Source organism: Phoxinus phoxinus (assembly GCF_949152265.1).
Source record: "Phoxinus phoxinus genome assembly, chromosome: 4".
NCBI lineage: Eukaryota > Metazoa > Chordata > Actinopteri > Cypriniformes > Leuciscidae > Phoxinus > Phoxinus phoxinus.
Genome location: NC_136879.1, coordinates 20,893,381 through 20,902,874, shown reverse-complemented (window position 1 = coordinate 20,902,874; position 9,494 = coordinate 20,893,381).

The window sequence follows — 9,494 nt, the reverse complement described above, 5'->3', positions numbered from 1 at the left end:
AGCCGGTTTGATATTCACATGGTACGATTTCAAATCAACAGCACTGAATAGATGTAATTGCTATATGCAAATTATATGCAACCTGATCTTTGAAACCGAGGTAGTTTAAAAATATGACTTGCTATATGTACAACACTGACAAAGTGAGAGATGGTGTGAGGGAACCAATATTCGATCACAAATGGTCACAACATTTTAAATGCATGCTACTGCCAGGTGTATACAGACGTGTCCCACCTGTGATCAGATCACCTGAGACAGATGTTACTACAAAGTGTAAACGGGGCCCGGATCAGCATCTCTGGGAAGAATAATGCAAGTGATTCCCTGGTAATTTTGCCAAGCAGGATGTGTTCTTGGATCAACATCTTTGTTAGCCTTGGAACAACATTCCTATTAGTCAGTCCTATTTCAGGGATAGGGGAGGTTTAGGGCTGAGGTTTGAACTACATTCTTATCGTTCATTTATAACTATCATTTCCCTCAAATTATAGTTTATGCCAGGTCATGGTTAAGGACAGGGTTAGCAATCCTTCTCTGACACAAACGTTGTACCAGGACCAACAAAATACATTGACCCAGGAACACATACTTTACAAAAATTACAGTGACCCTGACATACTCATGTCCTCTTTATCACATTTAAATAGCAAAAGCACAGCTTATAACTCTTTATTAGCCTTCCAGAAACATACCCAACAGTCTCTCTCTATGGCGCCGCTAGTGTTCGATATGCTAGCATTCTGCTAACATAATGCTAGCATACTGCTTCAAGATGAAGGCAATGCATTGTGGGACACAGTTTCTCTCACAGTGAGCTCTGGTTGTATACTGCACTTTTAGAAAAATGTAAGCAGTGCCAATAGTACATAGTATACATACTGCAAAAACATAGCATGGTATATCACATACGCTCTCTCACACACAGTCATTCCGATCTTGTTCAATCTCATTGTGGGATTTGTGTGAAAGTGGTCCACTGGGCGCCTGGTGCACAGGCACACTCGATACCCTTGTCGTCTGTTTACACGCAAGTCCAAGAACATAATTGAAATCAAATTCCTTTCTATTCGTTGGCGAGATAATACATTAAAAGACCTGCTTTACACTGCTACATGTGGTGGATTGTTTTGGTACATGTTGGTAAGCTGTAAGACAAACAACAGATCAAATCATCACAAAAGAAGCCCGATAGACACAGCATTCATGAACATCTGGAAACGCCGTTTGCTGATGTAACCGGCGCTGGAGAGGAGTATCATTCAGGGAGATAACGATCCTTGTGATGGCCAGAGATATAATGGTGGTGGCGATGATGACAGTTATTGTTCTTTGTTGTCTTTTTTGCAGCTGTAAGGCGGCGATGAGAATCGATCCCCGAGCCTCAGCTTCCCGTCGGGGCTCTGAGGAGGACTGCGGCACTGAGAGAGAGATAAAGGAAAAGAGGGACGATAAAAGATAACAGGAGATAGACTGATTCTTTTCTCCTCCTTCTGTCTCCTCCCTTCATTTGATGACTGGCCTGCAGCTCTGATTGCTATCTGTCGCTAGTTTAATTGATCTCGGTCATGCTTCCACGCGAGCCGGGATTAGCGCTTATCAGAATGGACGGGGGGTTTCTTAGGGGAAGATCGCATTTGCTGATGATCAGACCCCGTCACCCTCCTCGAAACAGATCCGGCGTGTATGTGTGTCTAAGAGCGGGCCTCAAGCTCGGGGATTAGTCTCCTCCTGCGTCGATAGCGTGCGATAGACGTGTACGCGTGCGTACGAGAGAATCCTCAGCCAGACCAGCGGCTATTTATGGGCCTCGGCGGAACTGTGGCTGTGTCTTTAATCACCGGCTGTTATATTGACCTGATTTACAGGGCAAACACTTCATCTTGTGGACCAGAGCAACTCAAAGATGGACCACAAATGGAAAGGGGTCCCTCTGGGGCAGTGGTTTGAGAACAACTGGAACAGAAAAGGTTGATTGTCACTGCCTTACCTAAAAAAAGCAAGACAGTTCTTCCTCGCATCCAGACTCAAACTTCTCACCAGACTCTCTAATGACGTTAATGAGGAGACTCCAGGGCTGATAAGGTCACTCAAAGCTCAGGTTCAAACGTACCGAGTCGGCATGCGACCCTGCACCTCCTGTGACTCAGTCGCTGGAATTAAACTTTCAGCCAGGCCAATTTTCAAAGCCCTCATATTCCTTTGCCAAATGCCAGAGCCACTTCAAACACGTCTGATGGAGAGACAGTGAGAGAGGGGAGGAGGGGAAAAAAAACACGACAGCTGGCAAAACTGGTACAGCTTCAAACCGAATGAGGGGACAGTCTTTATGCCTAAGAGGGATGGCAAATCCCTGGCTTTACTGTGGAACAGGGGATGTTAGGGATTTCTCTATCAAACGGCAACAGTGCAGAGGCAGGCTGGGAACAAAGGTTTTTTTTATAACAGGGAAATGTTCAGTATCAAAGGGGGCACAGCAAGACACGGACCGCTTTTTGGACCAGCTAGACTGACAGATCTCTTTAGCGTAATGACCGTTTGTTCTGTCTTCTCTGTTTTATGTTGCTTTTTTTTCTTACATGGCAAGTAAACCCTTTGGGTCCAATTTGCATGCGAGTCTGAGAAGACAGAAAGCAGACCCAGGAGGGCCGCAGACCTAAAAACGGGTAAGGGGATACGGGGCAAATTGTGCGACCCCCTCTGTTTCCTTGTCACCCCAGTGGTGTTTATCACTCAGGACATGACAGACAGGAGACCTTAAGCTAAAGAGCTGCCTTAGTCATCATTCTTTTTACCTTTTCGTTTCAAGACGAGTCACTCCGTGTATAACAGATGAATCATTGATATCCGACTACTCCATCGCGCCGTATGTCTGGGAAGGGAGGAGGCGGCATGCAAACAAGACTTGAGCAATGACAGTCATGTCTGACTTTACACATGGTCATAAAATGTAACATAATCGCTACCGACAGAACACGTCTTTTCCTGCCGGTGTGCTTTGAGTTGGAGCAATCAGGCTATGTTTGATCACGGAGCCCTTGTTTGTGTGGCTAAATAACAATTGACTGGCTATTGATTCTCAGATGCTGAAACAAATTAAATTAAAACAGCTTTATGACTCCTTATATAAACCATTTCCACTTGTGGTCCAATATGCGTCTATACGTGTACGCAACAAACAGTCTTTACATTCACACACACAGCAGTTGCACACTTCCACTATAAAAACACATTTATGGTCGTATGAAACCACCCAGCCGTACATACAATTGCCTCTCCGTTCCACAGCTTGCATACACAATTCAAGAGTTAAAGTTGGGAGTGTTTTGGTTGGGCCCCACTTGTCAAGTACAGCTCAATGTGACCTGCTCAAACATTTAAATCACTTCGACCTAAAAACACATTTTGAGTGAAAACACATTTCAAGTATTACACTCTAAAGTATAGTTATTTTATTGGCATGCCAAACTGTTATGCTATAAATATTAAAAACTGTCAGAAACTAAGAAAAGTATTAGAGGAAAAAGGTATGTAGAATTGTAAATTCAATTTGAATTTAATTTAAGAGTTAAAATGAATGAATGAATATAATAAAATTACATTATATGTAATATATTTCTTATATTTTTTATTATATTTCTCTTTTATATTTCTCTATTATATTTCTCTATATATGTGTGTTTATGCTGCATGAGTAAATATATCTGCAATATATTACACATGCAGTACCATATCCGATCACATGTATATTGATAGATTATGAAGTGTATTACTGAACATAAAATGACACATTATGATGTAAATAAGGGATGGGCAACAATTAATCGCGATTAATCGCATCCAAAATAAAAGTTTACGATTAAATAATATATGTATGTGTACTGTGTATAATTATTTTGTATGTATAAATACACACACATGCATGTATATATTTAAGAAAAAATTGTTATATTAAATATTTATTTAATATAATATAAATTATGTATAAATATATACATAAAAATAGTTCTTAAAAAAATATATCAAAAAAAATTATATATATATATATATTATATACATATACATGCATATGTGTGTATTTATATAAACAAAATAATTATACAGAGTACACATACATATATTATTTAAACACAAACTTTTATTTTGGATGCGATTAATCATGATTAATCGTTGCCCATCCCTACAAAATATATTGTCACATTTTCAAATATATGAAAAGTGGCAATTCCTTATGTATTATTAAATATATTGTAATATATTAACAATATATTATTCTGTATATTTTCAAAAATACTGTTAAACCATTTAATATATTGATCATTCATATTTAGGGAAATACATTTTATACGGGATCCTTGTCCATAAATGGCTTAAAATGATGAATGCCATTTTCAAAATCGAGCTCCCTGTGTGAGCTGATACACTAAAATGCCCACTAAAAATGTCCTTCCCCAACAGAAAAAAAGCATGCATGAATAGAGGAAGAGCTGATGTATGGGGTCATTTTCTGCAAGAAAGCGTGCATATAGGTTTACGCAACCCACCCCACTGAGACCTGGGAATTTAGAGCTCTGGTTGCTAACAAAAAGCACCAGGCTGGCACATTGGACACTGCCAACTGAACAATCAGTGATCACTTTCCAGGCTGGCACTTTCCTCTCTCCATCTCTCCTAATGTCTGCACCATGCCAGCTGCTTTGCTAAATAAGCAGTGCAGAGGAACACACACACAGAGACTCGGATCCACGCTTTGTACCTGAGCCCAAAAAAGGATGCATGGGCATTGAGCTCTGTAATGATGAGTGGGGGAATCTGGGAATGAGGATCCAAGTGCCTCGAAATGTGAACAGATACACTGAGAGAATTTACAAAAGCATGTTGTTACACATACTTCTTATTTGGTGTTCATGTGTTTGTATATACAGTCAATCAAATAATCTAATCCACTAATGAGTGAAAATGTGTGTTGTCTACGAATATGTGTGCACAAGCAGATCTCAGTTCTCATTCGAAAAAGTCTCGATAGACTGAGCAGCCATCGATGTGGCTCCACACACATAGTGGCGTGAGCAGATGGCAAAACAGATGATCTGCTCTCGATTGCCCCTCTACCATCCATATTTATTTTACACTGACTGGCTCCGGGTTTCCCTCCGCCTACACACACTCCTGACTGCACCAGCAAAGCCACACCGCTTACCACAATCTCTGATTAGAAGACAAAAGAGGAGTGAAGACGAGAGAGTGGAAAGAACTAGCTATACATGAGGCCAAAGCCAACACAAACACACTTTCACAAAAAAAAATAAAAAATCCTAGTTCGCCCAATGGTCAGCCATCAAAGTTCTTAAATAACTTAATATTGATCAAAGCAAGCAGCAAATCCATGAGTTGTTCTGAGCTACTGATCATGAGTAAAGTTCGGGTCGATGGCGTCCAGCGTGATTTATACAGCTTCCTGGAGTGCCGATAAATGAGTGGACTGATTGGCCAGTGGAAGGAGGAGGAAGAGGAGGAGGAGGAATGAACTTGACAGTTTACTCCTTTTGATCTTGCGGTACTTCCTCTGGAAATGAGAACGCTTGCTTCAGACAAATCCTCAGCAAGACATCTCATTTGGCTTGGGAATTCGCCAAAGCTTAGAGGCTGAAAATTGGTCTTCATCTCAGCAGCTTAATGGAACCCCTGCTTTTTTATGTCACCCAGGCAAAAGGAGAACATCAATTGTCACAGACTGAGCCACGATGTTCATCACTGTGCAGTCTTCACTTTTGTTTGTTTTGCAGGAAAGTTAATGTCAGCTATTTTTTATTTTTTTGGCTTATCTACCATCTAAACAGAAACTACCCCCATACCAGCTTTTTTGTTTTTTTTTGGAGAATGTCTCTGAATATTTAGAGGATTCAGGCTTGAGAGGACCTGGCAGCATTCCTCCGCAGTGACCGAACTTGCGGTTGATCATCGGAAGTGACATGGCGGGTGTCCCTCAAGGCCTTTGGCTGAGTGAGCAACTCAATTAAAAGCGGACTGTGGGGGCTCCGAGGGGGCCGCATTCCCCCGCCCCACCAAACCGTCCTCGAGTGAGCCCGGTGTAGCCGTCATCCCGAGCTCAGCTGACCATTTGCTCCGGTTCACTGACTGAAGATGACTCAATGCCTGACTAGACCCTATGATCACATCGTATCATGCATGCTCAGATATCACTCACAAACACACATCCACAGTGCAGCAGATGTCTGTTTAGTCCTATTCAATGCTTGTCCCCCAGGGTGGATGTACCAACATCCATGGAGTTTTCCAAAGGCAATCTGCTCTGTTTGGAAGCCATCTTAATGATCGCCAACAAAGTGCAGAAGACGTATCGTAGTCTTCACTTTGGTTCAAAGGTATATGGCCTAAAATCAGCTATACACAGAAGATGGTGGGCCACCATTAGAGAGCCAAAACTATTTAGACTCGCCAAACAGTCCAGCACCATCATTAGAAGGCCTTGGATTGAGGAGGAAAGAGTCAACAACAAGTACTAAACAAGCAGCTGCCATGGTGCAAGGTTGGGAGCTTGTTAAAGCTGAGAAAAATAATGTGGCTTCATTTGTCGAAAGGAAGCAGTCATGTGGTGGAGATACTGGAAATGAGGACAGGATTGAGTTTTACAAAACTGTGGAATGCTAGCATGCTCTCACCTACAAAAACTATTAAACAATTACACTTCAGATACTGAAAAATACTGTACTATTTCGTCCTTGTTGTGAAGCACAAATAACAATTTAGGTAATTATTCAGGGGATATAAAAGTCTAAATTAGTTCACTCACTAGTCACACATTCATTGAGAGTGCAATTATGCAATGGTTCTAATGAATACACTACGGAAGGAAAAAACAAAGTATGTACAACTGTGGAAAAATAATTAGAAATATTGAGTAATTAGAAGTAATAAGATTTCATTGGGCAATAGGCCCTTTTATTATTAATGTCCCTGAGCTAGTAGCTTATTTCAAATTGAATTGTTATAATAAAAATAAAAGGAAAGTTAATAAAAGATCTAAGGCATATTCCTCAACGTTTTGTTCAGCCCAGAGGCTTTTCACATACATCGTTACGCATCCAGTTACTTTACCTCATGAATAATACGTAGACTTTGTTTACTGCCAGGTGAAACAGGGTGTCATGCATCTCTCAGCCATCAAGGTGTCCTATCAAAGAATTGAGTCTGGGCTACGTGTTTGATTGATGCATGACAGTGTTGGGGGTAACGAGTTACAAAATAACGGATTACAGTAACGATATTACTTTTTTGGGTAACGAAGTAAAGTAACGCATTACACTAAAAATATCAGTAACTACACTACTTTACTAGACTATAGGAACGCGCTTTCCTGCGTTACCCAAGCCGTGTTTTCATGTGTGTAAAGCTCTGATCTGTCGAAGTGGTGCGTGCATGCCTGTGTGTGTGTGCTTGCCTGGGCACCGTTGCCATAGAGATCGATTTGAGTGACGTAGCTGCTGGTGCGAAGGACAGAGAGGAATGGAGATGGAGACGGAGACGCGAGTTTCGGCCAGTGGCGATATTCACATTACTTTCAGTTTGTTGCTCGAAAGGACAAAAATATTTGCCAGAAATTCACTCTATGCCCTGGCAGGCAAGTACTGGACATCGGGACTACCGGGAGATTCACGGCTTTTTGGGCCGATCCGATGCATCTAAAACTTTTTTGTTCGTTTGTCTTAACGGCTCATAAAACTCGTACATCGGCGGCCCATTCGTTTTGTTTTGCTTAATTGGCGGCGCTGGGTAAGTGCCGGTGTAATGCATTGGTTAAAAAAAGTCAGCATTAGTTTTTTTTCTGACAGACCGGCCCATGAAACACGTAGATTGGCCCATTGGTTATTTTCTTGATTGACACTGGACTGGCCCAATCACATCTTTAAACGCCTCCCCCTTTGGGCTTTGAGCGAGCGTGCAGTGTCAGTGTATCTGTCAAAATCTCTTATATACGGTCTATGGTCAAAATACAGATGGAGAAGAAAGTTTCAGTTTTGCAGTTTCCGTCAAAATAAAATACAATATTTATCTCTGTCCAGCCCTGATCATGTGTCTACCACCACGGACATAATCCTGTTGTTTGTAGATTTTACAGTGAGGCATATTTCTTTGTGCAGACAGGGATAGTTATTTTATATGGTTTTACATGCCATTTTTATCGGCTACATTTATAAACACTATGCGGACATGCAGGCTAAATGATGATAGGGCTATGATGTTTGTCCATGTATCTAAGAAACGGGAAAGTAAAGTAATAAGTAGTGAAGTTACTTTTCAAATGCAGTAACTAGTAAAGTAATCTCATTACAATTTACAGAAGTAACTAGTAACTAGTAACTAGTTACTTTTTTTGAGTAACTACCCCAACACTGGCTGTCAAAAGCGTGGGGTGCTCGCAAGCGTCATTGTTCAAGTTGTTTTTGTCTGAGCCTCTCTGTCTCTGACCCTGAAGAAGACATAACAGGGCCCGTGACCAGCAGGGGCAAGCACCTTTATAAAACCACGCGGACAGTGACTCAGAATGTCCCCACCGACTCAACCACATCTATCAATCTCTGTCTGTCTGCCGTAGGGGCTGTCAGACTCGCTACTCTCTGTATCTCTGTCTCTGCGCGTCTCTCCTTCTATCTTTTTCCTTCATTCGATCACCCGACTCTGACAAAGGGCTTTGTTCCTAGGAAGCCACAGGACTTCTTGTCCACCTCACTTACTGCAAACAATTGTAAAGGATATTGAGGTTGATGTAGATGCAAGGTTGTGGCCATTCAGAATTGAATTGAGAATACCTTCAAAATTCCAAATCAATTCCCAAATTTGATGATTGAAAGTAGGAAACAACGGCGAATTGCAATTATATTTTATGGAAGTAGATTTAAAATGAATTGAAGACAAATTTTAAATGTGTGCTTAAAGCCTCCACTATATATATATATATATATATATATATATATATATGTATATATAGTTTTTTTTTTGTTTGTTTTTTTAAGTTGCCTCCTTAAATTCTTAAGTAAAATCAACTTGGATGTTTAAGCCATTTTAACTTAAATTACATTAAAGTGACTTAAAAATTAGTTGACTCTTATATAACTTAAAAATAGAAAGTTGCTTACCTTATTTTGATAGGTTAAAGCAATATAAAAATATATGTTGCCATAACTTACAGTGTTGTTTGAAAGGTTTGGAAATGACCCTATCCCTAAATTGCTCTATCCATAAGGTCTATAAAGGTTAGAGATAGAAAGAAATTGGCTTATTTTAGATGGATAGATTATAGACAGACAGACAGACATATACTTTGTAGCTAACCGTTAAAGAACACTATATTTCCCGGAATGCATTACCAGTTTCTTCAGTCTGCAATTGGTCAATGACACAGTGTAGATGGAAGAGTCGTCGCCGCAAAGAGAAACAACAGCTGCTGACGGATTGGGGTCATTGTTGTGTGC